Source organism: Anabrus simplex, chromosome 11 (assembly GCF_040414725.1).
Source record: "Anabrus simplex isolate iqAnaSimp1 chromosome 11, ASM4041472v1, whole genome shotgun sequence".
Classification (NCBI taxonomy): Eukaryota; Metazoa; Arthropoda; class Insecta; order Orthoptera; family Tettigoniidae; genus Anabrus; species Anabrus simplex.
In genome coordinates this window covers 19,039,877-19,063,155 of record NC_090275.1, presented here as the reverse complement: position 1 = coordinate 19,063,155, position 23,279 = coordinate 19,039,877, and positions in this window count along the sequence as shown.

Here is a 23,279-nt window from a genome sequence, read left to right as displayed (position 1 = left end):
TGGACTCAGCCGTATGTTTCATAACGACGTAGAGACCCGCGAACCGGTCGACAGTTCATCACCTTCCGAGTCCATACTATCTGGTGTTAATGCCATCTTAACAGATGCTCCCATGCTTTTTAGGGATATTGAGAAATACCAACGTGAAGATCCGACGCTGGCTCCGATAATGGAAACCCTTTTTTCTGGGGAACATGCTGTCCCTTATGTTCTGAGGAATGGTGTTCTTTGTTGCCCTTCGAGGCATGATAAGTTGATGAAAGTTGTTGTTCCAGCGGTTCTTGTACCTATGATCTTCAAATACTATCATGAGACCCCATTGGGGGGGCATCTTGGAATCTTTAAAACTCGTGAAAAGATTCGTGAAATGTTCATATGGAAAGGTATGGACGGTGAAATTCGGGAACTTGTAAAAGCTTGTAAATCTTGTTTGATCAGTAAACCCACCATGTCCACTAAAGTAGGCCTTTTGTCTTCTCATCAAGCGTCGCGCCCCATGGAACGCCTGTATATCGATTATGTGGGACCCTTCCCCCAGTCAAAGGGTAATGCCAACAAGTTCATCTTTGTGTGTGTAGATGGTTTTACAAGATTTTCCTGGTTATTTCCGACTAAGCTGGCTACCGCTCAGTCCACCATTACTTGCCTAAATTCTATTTTTGCTTCTTTTGGTCCGTGCCAATACATTGTATCTGATAATGCTAAAGCTTTTACATCAAATCTGTTTCGTAAATTCTGTTTTGACTTGTCCATCTCTCATGTAACTACATCTGCTTATTACCCTCAACCATCTCTGGCTGAACGGGTTAACCGCAATCTCAGGTCCGCACTTATTGCCTATCATCATGAAGATCATTCTAGGTGGGACACGTCCCTGCATTGGTTAGCTTTTGCTTTGAATTCGGCGGTTCATGAATCTCACAAATTTACTCCAGCTTCTTTGATGTTTAAGTTCGTTCCCAACACGCCGCTCTCTAACCTCTGGTCTCTGAATGACATTCTGCCCGAGACAATAGATCCGGACAACATTAAAGATCTTTGGAAGAAGGCTAAAGCTAATCTTAAAGTGTCTCATGAAAAGGTTAGGGAAAGGTATGATCGTGGACGGAGACCCACCACTTTGAAGGTAGGTGACCAGGTTATGGTCAAAAATTTTGTTCCCGCGGGCAAGCTTGCCCCCAGATTTCATGGGCCTTGTATCATTCTCGATTTTCTTACGCCGGTTACCTTATTGCTAAGTAATCCAGCCACCGAGAGGATATTTAGAGTTCACCTGTCCCAGGTGAAACCGGTGTAATTTCTGTGTTAACTTGCTCCATATTATTTTGAAAGGATATGAAGGTTATATTTTTTTTTGAGTTTCACTTTTAAGGCATTCTGCCCCTTCTGTAATATTTTGGTTTTAGATGTAAGCCTTATGTAAAACCTGCCCCGACCCGTTAAACTGCCATCCTGTTCTTGCCACGGCCATTACCACGCTCCCGTCTCCTGCTCCACTCTACACAGTGGCTTAATGAATACCATGAATATCTGCACGCCGCTGGCCCCTCACTCTCTCTACAAGCCTGTACCCTCAAAGAAAATAATTGTCCAACACAATTCTGCCGCCTAGCTTTAATGTTTCAGCGCCCCCGCAGCCGCGCAGCGCCGTGCAGCGACTGGGGAGGGGGATGGGCCCCCTCCTCTCCAGCGAGGACGACATGTGCACGGCGAGCCGGAGCTCACCTCCCGGCCAAGGCTGATGTGCGGCGCACGACCTGCTACATGCCCGCAGCCTGTATCTGTTCACCGCGGGCGCGGCGTACTTCAACACCTCTGCTCCCCTCATAGTGCGGGCGAGCGGTATCTCAGGGTACTTGAGGGGTCCGAGCGGCCTCCGTTGGACGCAAGCTGCAACGGCCGGTCTGGCCATCCGACTCAATCTACATCAACTACATGGACAGTCACCATAAGCAATAATTACATTTGGGAATTTAACAACAATATTTGGTGGACATTGCAAAACTTTTCTTCACTTTTAAGCATTAAAGGTTTATCTTCAGAAATTCAACTACTACAACAGAAAAACTTTACTGCACCTGCAACAACAAAATTTTGAAATTGCAACCAACCAAATTACTAAAATCTTATAAATGCTTCCGCAATTAATCTTAATATCAACATCAAAACTTGGACCTTATTTTGGAAACAAAGCTTATGTTCTTCTGTGTTACCCCTTGGAGGAACTTTTGGGGGGGGAGGTCTGTACCGGGCGGTACACCTCTACTCTGTTTATTTAAAAGTTGCGCCAGGTGAAACTCCTCTTCTGGAGGAAGGTTGAACTTTATCTATTCTATTAATTCTCTACTTTCTCAGAAGATGTCACCACGTGGAAAATTTTGAGTTTTTGAACTGTGTCACTTTTGATGTGTTTTTGTTTCGCCTGAAGTAAGAAGTGTGAACTTTCTCTTCTAGAGGACACTACTGAAGAATTACAATAGTGCAACCTAGTGCGAAATCAAAGAACTATTTTGTTGGAGAAATTTTTATTTCAAAAGTTTGTTTCTTGTTAAATTTCTTTCTGTTATTGTTTAAGTTGGCTGTATACCCCTCTTTTTCCCCTTAGTTTGGATCTAGCCAATCCCGAATTTCTTTAATTAATTTTCCACCAATAATGTGTTTCTTTTTCCTCTATGTAGGGGTTTCTTTTCCCGAACCAATAAAGATTTTGTGGGAGGGTGTTTTATTTCCCCTAACGCCTAGAATCTTCCGCGAGAGGATATAAACCGCTGATTTTGGGGTCTCCGGGCCACTTCTGTTCCATCTTTCAGTGTATTAAGTACATAGCAGGAGGCGGGAAGCGCCTCTTTCCTCGGCAGCGATCTACTACCAGGTAATGGCCTATTAATATCTTCTTTTCTTGCTAGGTCGGCAGTTTAACTCTCGCGGCGGGTTCGAAGCGTTTTCCATCATGTAACCTTTTCCTAAATGTAACTACTCTTTTCTTCTTTTTCTTGTAAAGTTACATATTGGGATAGAGAGTGCTAACCCTCTCGAGCTCCCACTCACATTTGTTTTGAGGTGAACTTATTTTCTCAAACTTTTCTTCGTTTATGTAATGTAAAGTGTTCTTCTCTAAGTCACCTCTGTAGTATGGGATTAGCCCTTGCGTTAGTGGCCCAGAGCCAGATTAGGTTTTAAAAGCAAAGTGTATTAGGAGTGCAAGTTCGCCTCCTCTCAAGTTGTATTTTAGAGGTCATGTATTAATCTTTTCTCACCTAATAAACCTCAGTAGGTTGGGTATTTTACCCCTGTGTATATGTCCTTTGAGGACAACTTGAAAGTTGAGTTTGGTGTGGCCTGGGAGAGGCTTAACTTTAAGAGCGAGTGGCTCTTTTCTAAAACTGAGAGTTGTATGCCTCGAGGAGGCTTTGCTGTGTAATTTGGAGCAAGGGCTCCAGGGTTTGAGTGGGGTCTTCTGCCCCTTTTGTTGAAATTGGTATATCGTAAAGTTGAGCTAGTTGCTCAAGAATTGTGTTTTCAGGGCTCGAAGCCCAAATTCTTTAATCCCTGTAATTGTACATTTCAAGTTGTATTTCGGCTACTAAGTACCTGTTCTATTTGTTGTTACCTAATTTTGAAAAGAAAATATAACCTTGTTAAATTTTAAAATTTAATTTCTCTTTAGTAGCTTGAGACCTATTCACCACCCAGCACCTTCTTTCATGCTTAACTACCACAAAAACTCGGTAACAATAATAATAATAATACCGGGCGAGTTCACGGTGCGGTTTGGGCTTGCATGCGTAGATAGTGGGCTCGAACACCATTGTTGGCAGCCCTGAAGATGGTTTTTGGTAGTTTTCCTTTTTCATACCAGGCAAATGCTGCGACTGTACCTTAAGTAAGGCGACGGCTGCTTTGTTCCCACTCCTAGGCTTTTCCTATCCCATCCTTGGCGTGGTGTCTTCGAACCATGAGGAACAACAGAATAATCCAAACACTGGCTGTCGTAGATTGGCTGTGAATGTAGTTAAAATCACAGTAATACAGTCCAATATGAGACAGCCGTGAATAAATCATGCGTCTTGATAGAACCTGTGCGAATCATTATGAGATTATTTATTTAATTCGGTTCCTCGCTGGTTTTTATCCACCCGCTGCGCTATAGTCTTGTACTGTAATTGACAAATAAAGTCCGGTTAAACGCTTGATGTCTCTATAGGAGCGGCGTCTCGTTTACCCAAGGCCCATTATCGGGCCGGACAATTGCCGGTCGAAAATCTCTTTTTTATGCAAATCTACTTTAAACTTACTGAGAACGAATTTTTGCCTTTTTAAAAAAATAAAATAAATGGACCTACCGTTCTGCTCCTCTCTTCTATTTTTAATCCCGTTCGCTAACTGTAGCAATTAAAGGTCTATACAGAGCCTGCTGATGCTCTACACCAGGTTGATATCCCTCCTCTCGTCAGATCCCTTTTGCACACGAGCCCTGTTATGTGAGTCTCCTTGCAGCTTGGAGAACTGTAAAGAGGATTTCCTTCTGTGACAGCGTGGAAGTCACTTCAGTTCATTCTGATGATAAGTCGCATCGTGTGTGCGGGTTCTCTATTATATGCTGGCATTGAATACGTGTGTCGTCACAGATGTGCTAGTGCGGCCATTGTTTGTCTCTTCAAGAGACTATTGGTCGACCATGAAGTCAGTATTCAGACAACCTATACGTTTACATTGTCACAGTAATACAGGACGGGCAAACTGAGACCGGCCTGGAAAATATTTATACGGCTGACGCGGAATTGACTCTTGTTATTGAACAGGAGAACTGCCTGTCACGGGAAATGCTGGAAACTGTGATTTCTATGCACCAATTGGTTTCTATCACACGTCTGCGCATGCGCATCTGCGGAGTACGTCACTGTGTCATTACGTGTGAGTGAGTGAGAGCAGCATACGTGTTTAGTGACCAGTTGACAGCGACTAAGCACGATTCGTGGAAAACCCGTGAGGAGCTTTTCATGCAAGAGTTTGATGCCCGAGTGCACCAAGCTCGGTAATTATCAGCCTTTACGAAACCGTGGTAAAACTTTTACCGTGGTATTGTCGTAAAAGCAGTGCACCATTACTATCGCCCGGTTTCGTTACCGCGGTTTCTAGACGCTTGATTTTCTCGTTATTATTCCCCTCGGAAGAAATTCGAAGTAGTATTCAGGAAGCGGTGATCATTTCGATAGTCACTTGTCTTTAGTTTATCCAGCCGGCAGTGATCGTTTCGACAGTCACTTGTCCCTCGTGTTTAAATTTTGTGACAGCACAAGCAAGTTATCGACTCCTTGAAATGGAAAGTAATGTTCAACATGTTTTGAATGTTAGATCGAAGTCCTAAAGACATGGAAGGGGACCTCCTTTTCCACACACAATATTGTCTCTCGACAACATTCCTTGTGGCAATATGGGCTCTGTTATATCGTTGTTCTGCTGGGGAGGTGGGATTCTGAACAGGTGTAAGGAGGAAGGATTTACATGGGTAACCTCCATCACCCAAAAGATAGCCATTAGCTATTTCTCTCGTCTCGAGACGCGCTCTCAGCCGAGAATTGCGAAATATTGTGCTAACATGAGTCGACCCTGGCCATCTTGCTACAATATCTCGTATCGTGAGGTTCGAATCGCTCACAGTTTGCATGTTTAGCGAGAAATAACCTTTCCTATTTCTAAATACCTCCCCATTTTCACCTCCGGGAGACTGTATTCGCACATGAGTGCAGTCCAGCGCACGCAATACACCAAGGAACCCAGCTATTGTATGAATCCCTTCCATAACCTCTCTTTGTTCTCGCTGCGTAAGTGAAAGTTGAATGAACTGTGGCGATAACGACGCAAGTAGATCAGAAACCTTGTGTATTATGCGACATACAGTTGTTCTGTCAACATCACAGACGTCACCGATCACTCCTTGAAATGTTCCAGTTGCATAGAACCGCAGCGCTATTAAAAGACGATTTCTAGGCGACATAGGACAGTTTCTCCCAGTCGGGCATTCCAATTGTTCACCATTTAAATCTTCTCTGGAACGAAACATCGCTTAATTCTTCAAATAAATCGCGTCTCTCTTCTATAATTCTCCCTTCATTTCTTTCAAACTGATTAAGATACTGGAGATATAAGCTATAGTTGTTAAGCTCCATCTTGGAATCTTTAACCACAGAGCACAAATAATCTTTACCGCGGTAAAATGTCGGTAAACTCGAAACCGAGCTTGGTGCAACAGAAATACGACTTTACCCTGGTAAAATTGTGAAGTTTACCGCGGTATTCTCTTTACCGAGGTTGGTGCACTCGGGCATAAGATTGGAAGTGTTTTGGCAAAACCTGCAGCAAAGTTTGCAATGCAAAACCTAGGGGCAAAATGGTCCAAAACGGACTCAGTAGCGTATAAAAATCGTACCTGTGCTCGAGTGAAGGAAAGCCTGGAACGAAATCCGAGGAAATCTCAGCGCCGTTTATCTGTGCAAGTAGGAATTAAGAGATCTTGTCGAAACATTATTAAAAAGACCTGCATCTACTGTATATCCTTATCAATGTATTGTTATGTATGCATTAAATCATCGAGACGAACCTTCGCATGTTGAGTTCTGCCGGTAGTTTCTGAGTGGAGTGTAGTCAAGATTTTTGGATCTTCAATTTTTCATTTGAGGCCATTTCCAGCATCTTCTGTGATGTGCATTAACGAGGGTCAATCCCGCGACAGTCCTGTTGTAAATATTTTCCGATCCAGTTTTATTCCCCCCCCCCTCGGTACGTAGTAATGTGTAATGCGTTCATCACGACTGACACTCGAACTGTAACGGATGCAGATACTCTGATCTCTCTGAAATTTAATATTCCAATAACAAGGCACCATAAAGCAGCATACCACTGCAAGGCACGTCAACGAAGTACACAGAATATACTTTATGTTCAGAAATAGATCTATCTATTCCTATGCAATTCTGGTTTTGGTTTCTACATCCTGGTTCAATTCTTGTGATAAGCCGTAGGTAAACTTGCCTCACCTTCTGCAGAGAAGATCTGTTGAAGGATAGTGTTTGCAGGAATGTTGATATCGTGCTAGCAGACACAGTACGACATCTCAAATCTTCACGTGAAACAAAAACACCTATTGAATATTTCATAATGTTCCTCACACGTTAGAATACGAACTGTCTTATCAGTTCACTTGAACGTCCCCAGATTCCTTCTTCTTATCATACTGTTGTTGAATTTATATATTTAAATCTAAATAATGTTAAGATCAAGTCTGTATGATCAGTTCAGGGCCCGCCATTCAGGCAGTCGATGGCATCCTTGAAAGAATCGATATCGTTCAAGAATCAGTCGTGCGATGTAGGGTATTGAATGACGCAGTGTATCGATCTGATAACTAGAGGTCCGATGCTGAGGAAGTAATAGATTAAAATGCAAACTAATTTGCAGAGTACGAAGTGTCTCATAAGTATCAGGGGTTCTAAGATGCCACGTCCCTAATGTTTATGCAAATCTCGTAGCAGAACTGTTGTCCGGGCTAGTATATACGTGATACTCGCTTCAGTTAGTTTGCATTCTAATCTATTAAAGCTGCGCTCTACTGATAATTAATTATCTAATGAACAGGGCCAGGATTTTGATGATGTTTAAAAATGATCTATAAAATGACGGCAAAAATCCAGTAAAATGGTCCGAGGACTTTGAAAAATGGCAAAACGTTTTACTGATATTTAACAATCAGTTTACTAATCAAGTTGGTATAGCCTATATTTTTGTTATAGACATTATGATACGCTTTTAGGCCTTTGTCATGTCAAGAAAAGAAGGTGAAATTATTTACGTTTCGCAGAGAATTTTGCACCGCGTCTTCAGGAGAAAATCTCAACTGTTCACGAGGAAAACTCTCTTTCCTGGAATGTGGACATTTTCAAGACGTAAGGGGTGAACAAAGTTTGTTTAGTCGCGAGATTGACAAAGTGTTGTGATGATTTTCATGTCCCTATATTAAAGTTGCGTTAATATCTAATACTACACGCGTAAATGCTTTAGAATCGTCAAACATGTATTAAAATTACTCAGAAAGTATAAAATAGTCTGTTAAATTCGTAAAATGACTAAATAACGACGTATAATTTTTATAAAATGGCATAAAAATACAAAATGGCAAACATGAACTAATAATTTAGCATTTCTGCAATGTGAGAACTATGACTAGGATTTCTGTACAAGTTAGCAAAGTCTGTTGTGAACCAATTAAAAGTGCTTTACATCCTTTTGTCAGAGGTTTCACCAAGCAAGTGAGTGTGTGGTTTGCGTTACGTAGCTGTGAGCTTGCATTCGGGAGATAGGGGCTTCCAATCCCACTGTCGGCATGCCTGAAGATGGTTTTCCGTGGTTTCCCATTTTCACAACAGGCAAATTCTGGGGCTGTACCTCAATTAAGGCCACGGCTACTTCCTTCCCACTCCTAGGACTTTCCTATCTCATCGTCGTCATAAAACCTGTCTATGCCGGTGCGACGTAAAGCAGGTGGTAAAATGTCAAGAGGTTTCTGGTGGTATGTTTCTATGTTGGTTGAAATCCATTTCTCACGTAATTACAGTGTCGTAAACTTTGCTTCCACACTACTTTGAACAGCATACAAGTTGTGAAACCGAGCTGGATAGCTGCAGTCGCTAAGTGCGCCCAGTATCCAGTATTCGGGAGATAGTGGGTTTGGACTCCTCTGTCGGCAGCCCTGAAGAGGGTTTTCCGTGGTTTCCCATTTTCAGACCAGGCACATGCTGGGGCTGTACCTTAATTAAGGCCACGTCCGCTTCTTTCCAATTCCTAGCCCCGTCCTGTCCCATCGTCACCATAAGACCTATCTGTGTCGGTGCGACGTAAAGCCAGTTGCAAAAATAAAAAAAATATAAACATTAGTGAAATGTAATTAATTTAATATGCCAAAATTGAATGAATAAATAGCTCTTGCACTGCATTTTCTAGTTAAACGCATGATAAAATGACATTATTCGGACATGGATTGTAATTATACGGCTAGAAACTTTCAGAATGTGATTTCGGTTGTATGTTCCGATGTTGAAATTTTCGTAGGCGACGTCTTTCATTATTTGTAGCATTAATCATTTTCCTCCTCCTCTAGAGACTATCCTGCTTTGGAAAGATGCAACGTTTGCAGATGTTATTTCTGTAACAATGGTTTAAGTATTAACAGCACGTCAGATTTTTCGCTTGCAGTGTGATCATGTTTCCTGTTCGAGTAATCTCCATTCCTCACGGCTAGGCTCGGCCCACCTCGTCAATGCCGGCAGTGTTAGCGCAGTCCTAGTATTTACTATGAAACAGAGTTCCCAACTAATTTTCTACCATGTCCCTACAGGCGATTCGAAATATCCCTTTTTTATCACTCTGAAATTCCTTGATCCAGAGAAAATTGTACATAAATAATATATATAACAGTAATGAATAAGAAAAGCAATACATATGAAAAGCACCTCATAGACACTGATGTATGAGGACAAGGAGTCCTATTTACTAATGTGTAAGCTATATACATTATTAATTAATTATTGGCGTGTGGCCTTTCGAGTTGACTTGAGTCTATAGGGATGGAGCCCCTACCTGTGATGAATTGTAACGATGAAAACGACACACGCACTCAGCCCCCGAGCTGTTGGAATGAACCAGTGAAGGTTAAAATCGCTGAACCGGTCGGGAATCGAAACCGGGGCGTTGTGGACCGGAGACCAGCACGCTAACCATTTAGCCATGGAGCTGGACGAGCTATGACTAAAGAACTTAACACCCGGTACATGTGTCTTGTGTTTTCCATTTTTTTATTTTCGGCCCTGTTTCTCAGTTTTTGCAAATTCTGCTCTAAATACATTATCCTTTCTTCATTGAAGCCTTCAAAAAAATTAATAAATATTGCACCGGGAGGTACACCTCAACCCCGCACATTTAAAAAGAGTGCCTTAAGGAACTGTATCTATTAAATAAAACGCGAAACAGGTACTGCATGAAGTTGGGACATTAATCAGAAGATGTCACTCATAAATAACAGAGCATTGTGTTATTTTAAAGTTTCCTAAACTGACTGGATTTATTTGTTTTGTTCTGGTGTACAGCAAGTAGTCTGAACTTTTCTCTATAGATGTCCTTACGAAAGGACTGTGGTCGTGCACTCTGGTGCAAGGTGGAAGAATTTGTGATATAAAGAAGTTTTGTGTTTCTAGGTTTTCATATCTAAAACAACGTTCGTTTATTTTGTTATTTCAGGGTTTGTAACACTTCCTTCTCATTCCGCCAGCTTTTGAATCTGGCCAGTTATAAATGTTTGTATTTATTTTTCAGCCTATCACAGGCTTCTTGTAGCTTTTTATTCGGCCAATAAAAATGAGAGGGTGTGTCCGGATTTAGTCCAGAGCCTACTCGAACCATCCCCTCGTGTATATTAGCTGCGGCTTTTTCAAGCTACCTTGTCTTATAGATTGCCGAATTTCTGAGAGTGTGTGTGTTAAGACAGGAGGCGGCGTGCCTCATTCTCCGGCAGGCAGAACATCAGCCCACGTAATGGCCACCAGTTTTCTCTCTCTTTAGCTATCTCCGCAAACTTATCCGAGGGGAAGGTTCTAAGTTTTAACTTTGTAACCGTTTGATTTCTAAAATGTAAATCTCTTTCTTTTCGTGTAAAAATTTCATACACTCTTAAACTGTAAATCGGAGATAGAGAGTGCGTTACCCTCTCGAGTTCCCCTTCAATTTATCTTGAGGTGACTACGATTTTGTAACTGTTTCTTTTCCTGTAAAGCATTAAATAACCCTTTCATTGTAGTCACCTCAGTAGTTTGGGATTAGCCTCTGTATCGTCGGGCCGCGAGCCCAATTAGGGTTTTATACTTGTTTTTCAAGGAGCGCTAGTGTACGCCTCCATACATTTCGTGTTCGGGTCAGTAATTTAACCTGTTCTTCTTTCCCACGAAGGCCCAGTAGTTTGATAATAGATACCCCTGTGTACCAAAATTGTTACTTGTACGTTGGGCCTAGAGAGTCCAGAAATCGTAAGTATTTTGGGTAATATTTGGCTTGAGTAGGCCGTAGGAATTTGGGAGCACGGCCTCCTTGGTTGAAGTTGGACAGTATGTAACCTCTTTTCTGAGATTGCTGTAATATTGAGGGGTGCCTCTGGAAGGCTGTAAAGTGTAACGGTTGGAGCAAAGTGCTCTGGAACTGTGTGTCCAAGTAAACGCTACATTGGCGACATTGTAAATTTGTAAATTAGGGACTCGAAACCAAAATGTATTAAATTCCCTATTCTGGAGTTTTCTATTCTTATATCGAAATTGTCATTGTACCTGATACTTTGCTGTTTTCACTAAGTGAAGAATGTTGTTAAGTTTGAGATTCTGAAAAGAAATATAACTTTTATTTTAAAGTTTCAAACTAAATTTAGATATTGTTGTTGGACCCATTCAAGCCCGCACCTTCTTTCACCTCTCTGTGATCCACGAAACCCCGGCAATAATAATAATAATAATAATAATAATAATAATAATAATAATAATAATAATAATAATAATAATAATAACCGCTCCTGTATCCGTATTTTGTCTTTTTAAAAACGTAAATACCAGTATACCGGATCCCGTGAGATCTCCGAAGTTAAGCAACATTGGGCGTGGTCAAGATTTGGATGGGTTGCCACGCGCTGTTGGTGGGGGTAAGGGAATGGAGGAGTGGAAAGGAACTGGCCACCCTACCGTACGTAAACTCCGGCTCAGGCACAGCTCTGCGGAGGTTCGGACCTGCCTTTGGGCAGAGACACCCTTACCTTACCTAGTATGAAACTTTACCGCATGCACTGCTTATCGTACTGTATAATGATACACCTAACAGAATTCGGCGGTTGATTGCAGGACGTAATGAAATGAAATGGCGTATGGCTTTTAGTGCAGGGAGTGTCGGATGATATGTTCGGCTCTCCAGGTGGAGGTCTTTTGATTTGACTCCCGTAGGCGACTTTCACGTCTTGCTGAAATGGAATGATCAAGAAGACGACACATACACCCAACCCTTGTACCATAGGAATAAACCAGTGATAGTTAACATTCCTGACCTTTCCAGGAATCGAACCTGGGACCCTCTGGACCAAAGGCCAGCACGCTAAACATTTAGCCATGGAGCCGGAAACGTAAAAAGAAATTTGAGGGGATTCACCTAGCACACATTTATGCATACCATATTTCACAAGAAACTAGGGATTTTGTCTTCTACAGGGAAAAGTATTATTTGCTATTTCATTATTTTACTTCGCTATTTGGCAAAACATTCATTACGTTTTGAGAAATTACGTCCCTCCTTCATAACGGAATGAGGTAAACATCCCTACGCCTAGGGGTATGTCTCTGCAGTTGGTAACACTGCTGCGAAGCTGGATTGCATGAAGAACACTTACGGTTCACCCTGTTGTGAATGAAAAATGTGTGTTCCTGCGGCTCATGTGAGAATTTTGTATATGCATACCAGCGGTGGTCGCCCAAGGAAGGGAGCAAGCGCCCGGGCGATAATAAAAAAAAATAATAAAACGGAGGAAATACGAGAAGTGGTTTAAACTCCATTAATTAACAGGGAGAAGTGCTGCCGTAATTAAAAGTAATTATCAACTTCGGTCAGGCCCTCAGGCGCTGTTACACTCTCTGTACAGGGAGCTTCGTTCTCCGCGAACGACGTAGGTTTGATTCTTTGACTGGAGGTCGTCGGATTTTCTAGAGAGGGAACTCCCGATTCTCTGGAGATAAAAGATAGTGTTATTGTTTTTACGACCCACTAACTACTTTTCCGGTTTTCGGAGACGCCGAGGTGCCAGAATTTAGTCCCGCAGATGTTCTTTTATGTGTTGGTAAATATTCCGAGACGAGACTGACCACACTCTGAGCGACTCAGCCCGGCATTCTCAGAAACATATGGCGCTGGGGTACACTCACCCTCCATGAAAAATGAGTAGCAGATTAATTTCCGGCCTTGTTGATGAGGGCTAAGACTATATCCGGATTGCCTCCCACATCGTGTGTCAGTTGATTAGTCTGTGGGTTCTCCACGTTTATTTAAACAGCTATTCAAGTTTTGTTAGAGCAAATTGTGGGGCGAAGAAAAACCTACGGGGTTTCCAAATCGCCAATTTAATTGGTTTCTCTTCCCCTATTCTAATCTAATTTAATCTCTTATTATTATTATTATTATTATTATTATTATTATTATTATTATTATTATTATTATTATTATCATCTTCTTTTCCTTCTTATTAAATTAAGCAGTGACAGGACACTACGTCAGCCAGTACATCGAGATGCTTGCCAAGACAGTTTAATGCCAGTACCGATTCATCAACTGTACAGCTACTGATGAACTGTCGCCAAGCTCCTAGCAAGCGTCCTTCCATGCTTGCTTTTAATTAAAACGAAAGGAAGAAGAGAAGAGAGATAAAAATAAAAGTAGTGACAAAAGATGGACGAGATTAGCGCGGGGCCAATTAACGGAGTCCCGTACTTCATGAGAGCCTCTGCCCTGGCTCAGGTACAACAAAGTAGCGACATTGTGATGGACTCCACAACGAGTGTGTCGCAAGCCTCATTCTCTGTTAGCACCTACTTTGAACTGGATGACAGAACTGAGGAGGAAAAAAACTGCCCAACATTCTGAGAAAATAAAACCAGAAGAGGAAGGAGCACAGTCAGAGGAAGATGAAAAGCGTTTGGGGTTGTAAAAACAGGAACTAGCAAAGCACTGAAGGACAAGAAGACGTGGAATGCAAAGAGAACCCATATTTCAGAAGTGTGAAGATGTGAGACATACTCAGAACTTGGAGATGAGAGATTCGTTGACTAATGACTTGTTATTTAAAATATATAATTAGAAGAGAGAGAAAATAGCGAAATATGTCGGACGATTACTTCAAACCCTCACGCAGCAGAAATATTATTTCACTACCTGTAGTGAAGTCTTTAAGAAAATATTATGAAAATATTGAAGATTTGGTAAAGAAAAAAAAGGAATGTCTCATACACTCAGGAGGATGATACCAGATCGATGTCGGACACGTGAACGGCGATCACTTCCAGAACGTCCCCTCATCGCTAAGCCCTGGAATGGAACCCACAAGGTAGCAGGAGAAGAGGCAGACCAAGGAACACATGGAAGAGGAGTGTAATAGCAGAAAGGATGGAGAAAGGACGATGGCGCAGAACAGAGTCCGGTGGCGGAAGTTCATTGATGCTCCACTTAGGAGATACAGGAAATAAGTCATCTAAGTCGTCACTGAGACGTCACGGATATCACTGAAACTGAACTCTCGCGACACTGACAGTAACTCTTCGTCTCCCCCTCACCCTCCCCCTCCCCCTCATTAACTGATAAATTATTCTCGTCTTGTTTTCTTTCATTGACCGCAATGTTTCAATATATTAACAAGCGGAAGCTGAGAATACGTGTCTGTAAAGGCACTTTCTTATTGCGAGTATTGTGCACCCCTGAGACAGGTGACTAAACGTGTGTTTCTAGCAGCTACAATTACAGACAATGTGAGCTGGCAGCTGATTGACGCACCGCCTGCCGGAGAATGATGGGATAGTCGAGCTGTCACTTCCCGGCAATGCAATAAAAGAAGAGGCACTCATCGCCGGTCGATACTGCATGGTGGTACATACATACATACATACATACATACATACATACATACATACATACATACATACATACATACATACATACATACATACATACATATCCCGACAGCTAGTTGTGCCCTTTCCCGCTGTACTAATGAAGACTACTTGACCTTAAAACACTTGGTACGACGAGTGAACACACTAATATGAACGCGAGGTGGTGTATGCCCGTGAGCCTCTGGTATTCCTTCTAACATTGCTGCAAAACAAATAGTAACACTGGCTTCAGGAAAAGATAATGAAAATCCACAGCCTGTTTGCAGTCATTCGACCGGGTCAGGAATGGAATGAATGAAGCTTCATCTAGCGGCGAGGATAGGAATTGCGCCGGCTGCCGAAGCCTGTCGCACCACTCTGGGGCAATGATTAATGAATGACAGATGAAGTGAAATGAGATTGGAGAGTGTTGCTGGAATGAAATATGACAGGGAAAACCGGAGTACCCGGAGAAAAACCTGTCTCGCTTCCGCTTTGTCCAGCACAAACCTCACATGGAGTGACCGGGATTTGAACCACGGAACCCAGCGGTGAGAGGGCGGCGCGCTGCCGCCTGAGCCACGGAGGCTCTCGGAAAAGATAATAATAATAATAATAATAATAATAATAATAATAATAATCACCCACGTGCGTACCTCAAAGTCCAAGAACAAAAGATTGAAATTGTAAAACAATTCCAATATCTCGGAGAATGGATTAGTGGAATCCTGCAGAAAGCAAAGCAATGGAATTCAGGAAAAGTAAACTCGAACTGGGCTTCCAACTAACAAAAGATTCATACTAGAAGAAATCCCTTTATTGGGGGTCAAAAATTAAACATTATAAATCGGTGATTAAACCAGAAGCACTAAACAAACATTTCAAAGCTCAGACGGAGAAACTGGAGCAAAGAGACAGGAACATTTTAAGAAAGATCATACGACCAAAATTTCAGGATAATAAGACAATATACATTGAGAATGAAACACTCTACAAGGAAATTGAAGAACTCGCAGATACCGGGTGAGTTAGGCGTGCAGTCAGGGGCGCGTGGCTGTGAGCTTGCATCCGGGAGATAGTGGGTTCAAATCCTACTGTCGGCAGCCCTGAAGATGGTTTTCAGTGGTTTCCCATTTCCACACCAGGCAAATGCTGGGGCTGTACCTTAATTAAGGCAACGGCCGCTTCCTTCCCACTCCTAGCCCTTTCCTATCCCATCGTCGCCATAAGACCTATCTGTGTCGGTGCGACGTGAAGAAAAAAGTTACAGGGGAAGGCGGGGCTGTTAAAGTTCCATTACCAACCTAAGTCTGGCTGTGTGGGCAAATGGTTAGCGTGCTGGCCTGTGGTCACAGGGGCCCTCGGTTCGATTCCCGGTGCGGTCGGGAATTTTAACCGTCATTGGTTCATTCAGCTTGCACGGGATCTGGGTGTATGTGTCGTCTTCATCTTCATCATTTCATCCTCATCACGACGCGCAGATCGTCTTCGGGTGTCAAAACAAAAGACCTGCATCTGGCGTGCCGAACCTGTCCTCGGACACTACCGGAACTAAGAGCCATACGCCATTTCATTTTCTACCAACCTAAATGACCGTATCTATAAGGGCCAGATGTTTTGCTCGCATGAGCTTCACGTCCAGTTTTATCCTGGGTGACATGTTTTAGAGGTACTTTTTATGTTCACTGTCCCCGGACACTCCACACGAGATACGACTCATACGTAACCCTTGTCTTGACTTTCGATGTAGTAACTCCTAGCGGTGCCACATTTGAACTTCCATACTCTGTTTCGCCAGCGCTGCGTGGCTGACTGTAGACATAATTGCATCGCTGAATGTGCCAGGCTCCGTTCCAGATAAAATTCCCTTATCTATGCGGGAATTGAACTGGGGGCCTCCATGTAAACCTGTATATTACAGTGTATTTAATTTACTTTTAGAGAATCCTAATCGCACGGCAACACATCGGCCCCTGCTGTTGTTGGCGAGGCTGTGATCTGCTTAGCAGACGTGTGTGACCGGTTGCCTGCACAGTGTAGAAAACGGCGCTTTTAAGTCCGTTAATATTGCTCGAGTACAACAGCGCTGAGACAGGCAATGGTAAATTCTTTCAAAACATGAGGTAGTCGTACGATGTACCACCCAGGTGATAACTTGTGTTTTTGCAGTTCCTACTCCCATATTCAATACTAACAACTCGGCCGTGTTTTGCTGGCATTCTCCAAATCGTAATTCCTCTGACTAATCAACTTCTGCGTAGCACTTATAGTTGGATAGTATCAGATTTTGATTATATATATTGACACACTGAGCATTACGATGAGACGCCTGTCAGGAAGCCAAATTGTATAAAATTTCGAAATAAAATTGACGTATTCGTCACAGTTAAGGGTAGTCATGAATGAAATATTGCGGTTTTTCGGCTACAAATCGAATTTTTATGCTGTCAGTTTTCATTAACGCCATTTTTTCTGGCTCTAAATGCCGGATTTAAAGGGTAGCAATTCGGTGGTCACAGAGCAAGTCCACGCCCCGTTCTCTCACGCTGTCAGATAAAATTAGCTTCAAATTTCTTTCGGACTACGATTTCATTAATCCCGCCGGAATATATACTGCTGATATATGTTGTGTTTCTTATTCTTCCGACATGTTTTAAGAATGAGAGGAATCCTCCACATTTCGTTGGAAATCCATGGCTTCGTGGCAGTAGTCAAATGTATCGTGCTATACTTCAGAGTGAAATGGACGAGCAATGTCTCACTCTCTCATCTCGTGAGGGTAAGCAAAGAGTACGTCTCTATACTCTTTGTGTACGTTTCATCATTAGGTATCTGAACGAGGCAGAACGTGTTAGGGCAGTGACATTGTTGCAGGAAGTTTGGACCTTCACGGTATGCACTAGCCAGCGTCTTGGTGGGTGTGCTAGGTACCAACTGATGAGCCCAGCCTAGCACACGGGGGCGAAACGCTGGCAACCAAGAATGAGTTAGCTGGAAAATTTATAATGTCCAATAACGGACCATTTATATTGGTATTATCCGGGTAGTGTCCACAGAGCTTAATGTGGCTTCATCTGCTGTTGGGAGGGTTTGGAAACGATTTCGTGAAGCTGGTACATGCACACGAAAGCCGGGGCTAGGGAGAAAAGAAAAGAAACGGTCATAGAAGACCGATATGTGGCGAATAGTTCTCCACACCGTGCTCTGCGACTCCCCGGGACCTACAAAATGATCTAAGAGCAGCAACTGGTTGCAGTGTCAGTGACCAAACAATGGGCGGCAGACTACGAGAGGCAGGTCCCTTGATTAACTCTTCAGCACAAGAGAGATCGACTTAGATTTTCTGAGGACCATGGGAACTAGCAGTTGCGACGGACGTATACTTGTGTATCGTAGTCGTGGTGAACGTTATTATGAAGCAGAAGTCCAGGAATTGGACAGATTCGGCTGCGGCTCAGTCATGGAGTGGGGTAGCATCACAATTGATGGCCGATCCGTCCTTCAGATAATCAGAGGCCGAATTAATGCTTAGAGGTACATCAACGAGATTGTACTGGATCATGTTATTCCCATTGCAGTTGTGATGCATCCCCACTTTATCCTGTAAGACGGCATTGCGAGAGCGCATTCAGGGAAACTCTACAGGACTTCGCGATTCTAACTTTAGACTGGGCTGCTCTGACTCCTGATCTCAATCCCACTGAGCATTTATGGGATTGCTAGACAAACAACTTGCGCCAGTCCTGTAGCACCGCAGGCTCTTGAACAACTTGCGGAGGTCCTTATTGAGGTGTAGAACAAAATTCCACAGGAAACTGTTCGCTGATTTGTTAGGAGCATGGCTCGAAGATGTGAGGCAGTAATACGGGCACATGGGGGGGGGGGGGGCTGTCGGATAATGAAATGTTTCTTTTTATGCTCCCCACTTTGGTTTACATTATGTTCAATTTCTGGTCATAGCACCTACATGTGTGATAAAGAGTGGACAGGTTATGTACATTTTAGCTAAATAAAGGTTTCATTTTCCAGATAAAATGACTATTTCATTCCAACCATTCCTGAAAAAGTAATGCAGATGCTTAGAATATTACCCTCTATTTTTTGAGCAGCGTATTTACGTTTTAGTAGGCCTACGCAGTGCGTAAGATATCTGATGCAGTAATTTACGGTCCGGGACAGTTTTAATGAAAGTGTGCTTCTTAAAACGTTTTCAGCTCTTTGCCACGCATAAAATGCTTCTTGCGTCTGAGCTCTTCTCGGATTCACCAGGAAATTTTCAGAGGGTGTTTAAATATGTACAGGAATTAAAACTACAGTCGAACTTCGATATCTCGAACCTCCATTACTCGGATCATTCAGTATCTCGAAGTAAATTCAATTTCTCGGTCGTTTGCCGTATTCTTAACGTGCATTTATTTCTGTATTACTCGAATTTCTCGATTTCTCGAAGCAAACGTTTTCTCCCCTGAAGCAAAAATTAGCCCGTAACTCGAATTTTGTACAATATTAACTGTGCAATACAGCATTTGTGATTTGTGAGGAACAGTTAACAAGTAAGGAAAGGGCTACAGTGATGCTGGGAGCTAATATGACGGGAACAGAAAAGCAAACTTCTAGTGATTGGAAAATGGGCGAAGCCTCGCTGTTTTTTTGGGGGTATGAATACAATAGCGGTCACGTACGAAAGCAGTCGTGGATGACAAGCTCCATTTATGAATCTCTGTTGCGTGGTTTCGAACCTACACACAGTCAGAGACAGTGTTTCTCACAGCAATAAAGGGCCGATGACCGTAGATGATAGGCCTCTTTAAACAACAAGCATAATCATCATCATTATTATTACAGCAATAAATATTGTTGAAAAGTATGTGGAAGAAACGAACGTTAGCAATAAAAAAACACAAGAGGCTAACGAATTTTTTCCAACGGTGTTAACGGAGATATGTTTCTTGTTTCACTACTGTATGCACAGTATTGTACTTTCTGGAAAGTTACTTTAATAAGGGTCATAACTAAAGCGATGCCTTAAAATACGAGTTTGTTAGTATATTTTTAAATACTGTAAAAAAATACTGTATTCATTATAAGCCTGTTGATACGTATGTTTCAATTATATGCTACATATGGCCAAAAATTGCCTGCTGTCATTTCTTGATGGATACAGTACTTTTGTATCCATCCCTTGGCACAGGCCAGAGTAAAGTGTACCTTCCACCGAAGTCCCAGTCTCAATCCATGGCTGTGACAATATGGAAGCTGCTAGGGTATGGGTGGTGCTGAGTAATGACATTCAGAGCACGACTAGTGCATCTGAATGTTATGAAAGGTGTTGCTCATAGGGTCAGTCGTGCTGCAATAGCACTTTCTGACCCAGTGAGGAAAGCAATGGCAAACTACCTCACTCCTCGTCTTGCCTAGTACGCCTCATTTTGGTGCTGCCATTGGTTTTTGCGGTCTCCTTATAACCGCATAACCTTTGGTGGTGCTATTTGAGGATCCAACCAGCCTCTGGGCTGATGACCTAACAGACAGACATGCCCAAAAACTGTATTCTATATATCTCGAAATTTCGGTAACTCGAAATAACATTTAGCTCCGGAGGTGGTTCGAGATATCGTGGCTCCACTGTAGTTATCAGTTGAATATTACCTTCATATTTTTAGTCCTGAAATAGCACGTAATTAGATTTTTTGCCTATTAAATGAATAATGAAAAATTGAAAAATATATCTCCAGTAGTCTATACCTAACTGCAAAACTAGGAGTTGTTCTTAAATGTGTGAGTATTTTCGACAAGTCTGCTAAATTATAGCGGAAGAAGATTAAAATTGTGCCGCAGGGAACATTTTCCATGTAGCCTATACAATTTTACCAACAACTTTCCAACCATTTAACTAATCAACTTCAAATTTTGTGTGGTGGCTATATCGTATTAATATGTGCTTGTGTTTTGACGTTTCGATAAGTGGTGAATGCAGAAGCACAAAATTTCAGTCATGGCTCTCCTTAAGGAGCGCGAGTGTGTCTGAAACACTATTTCCGTGGTATGTGGTCTGTGGTTTCCTAGAGTATGAAACAAACAAAATATTCTATTTGAGATGGGAGCAGTAATTACTATTGCAATCTCTTCTGTGCAAAGAACTCTTAACGGAGAATAAAATATCTACGGAAATGTACATAAAAGTACCGATCTGAATGTTTTCATTCTTCTGCAATTATAAAATAATAGTGGCGTGTTGAAAATAGAGACAATTCGAATGCTCTGGACAAGATTAGTTCTCGTTCCGAATTTATGTTCAGATATTGAAATTAGGCCGTCATGGGAAAAGGAATTGACAGTATCATTGGCTGCCTCATTAGCGAAATGCAGGCTATGGCGGAGGACCTAAAAGAGATTCGGCAATTGTAAATTCTTCCAAAGGATTTCTGAAACGCAGGTAGCCGTACTATGTACCTTCCTGGTGATAATAACTCGTGTTCATGTATTTCCTACTCCCATGTTCATTACGAAAAATCGTGACCATGTTTTTTCTGGCATTCTTTGCGTAATGTTGCTCATCACATGTAATTTAGACACAAGCCAACTCCAGTGCTGCCATGTCCCTACAGAGCACTCAAAACATATATCCACACTCACAAAGTGCCTACTAAAAATAAAATGATTAGTAATCTGTTGGAATGCAAACTATTATTTGGTTATGAAGAAGTATCGACTAGGCAGCTCTTCAGTAATGTAGTGAGAGTAAGATAAATTTTAGGGATTCTCATGGGACGAACCCCTAATGTTTATGCAAAACTCATAGCATAACCATTGTGCAGGCAGTTGTGTATACTTGTTACACGCTTTAGTAAGTTTGCATGCTATCCTATTACTGCCTAAACATCCTAGCTCTAATAATAGTATGAAATAACAGGAATTCTTAATATGGATTGTAGAAAAAGGCACCTGATAGACTTCCGGAAACTTGCCATTAGTAGAAGTGGCCACTTAATTAGGTTTACCTTATTTTGGAAGTGGATAAGAAGTCTTATTTCATTACATGATTAACTACAGCTACATTATATTAAATGTAACATTGACTGGTTAACACCTTAATTTATGTAAACTACTGTAAAACAACAGAACAATGAGTGTAACGTAATAGATTAGTTCTCGTTCCGAATTTATGTGCAGATATTGAAATTAGGCCGTCATGGGAAGAGGAATTGACAGTATCATTAGCTGCCTCATTAGCGAAATGCAGGCCATGGCATTCACTTGATTAACAAATAATTTATATATTACAGTGTGTTTAGTAGTGTTGTATTTTCACATCTCTTTCGAGCGGCACACATTTGAAAAGATTCTAAAGGAATATTCAAATGGGGGACTATTTTTGCGTTATTGACAATGAGCATAACGAGACCTGCGCCCTATTCAATATTATTCCAACCAAAGCATCTTCAAATGAGTTCGTATATGGGCGAGCTTTCTCAATCACGCCACCCCATTCACTGACGAGGGTAATTTACGAATTGGTTTACTGATAGGCTGTGGAAAAGCGAGGATTCAGAAAAGAGAAACTCCATTACTCTTAGGAGAGCCAGATATATAGATATATCCTTCAGTAAATGAAACTCAAATTGATAACGAGTAATTTATTTCCATGTGACGAATTGTTTGCGAGAGCCATCTGACATCTGTGTGGAATTTTGACCCGAGAAGTGTAGGGTTCTGAGCATCGGAAGGGGGAAACTGCTTCAGGGCCGAAGAAACTACCACGAATCAAATAATTTCTCTACAATAGGATGAGATGAGGCGTCTTTGATATGTCTCTCAGCTATGGTCATCCGTCATTACTTCACACCACAACCTGCACGGTCGGTAGGTAACATCGCGTCACACGTTTTATATCGCTAATTTCGTGACGCAGATTTTCAGATGATCCTCGGCATAAGGCGTTCATGTTAAAAGGTCGAATTTATTGCTGTGTGTTTGTGGCAAGGGTGAAGAAAATATTCGGACCGACCGTCCCTGCTTTAAGGAAATGAGTCAGACATTCCTAAGCGCTTGGACAATCAGTGGCCGACTAAAGTTTCAATATAGTGCTGCATGGGAACTGGACAGCCAAAAGCCAAACTGCTTCCAGCCTAGCAATCATCATATACTTTCCTTGATAAACTTCCTAGAATTGTCAGATACACAGCTTGACGTTAGTAAAAATGAAATGGCGTATGGCTTTTAGTGCCGGGAGTGTCCGAGGACATGTTCGGCTCGCCAGGTGCAGGTTTTTCTATTTGACTCCTGTAGGCGACCTGCGTGTCGTGATGAGGATGAAATGATGATGAAAACGACACATACACCCAGCCCCCGTGTCGGCGAAATTAACCAATTCTGGTTAAAATTCCCGACCCTGCCGGGGATCGAACCCGGGACCCCTGATACCAAAGGCCAGCACGCTAACCATTTAGCCATGGAGCCGGACTTGACGTTAGTGAACTGTGAAAATGAGACTCTTATTATTACGTTTGTGAGTCGTAATGAGTAGAGCCCGGGTGTAGGCAGTCGTATGTTTGAATGCAAACTTCT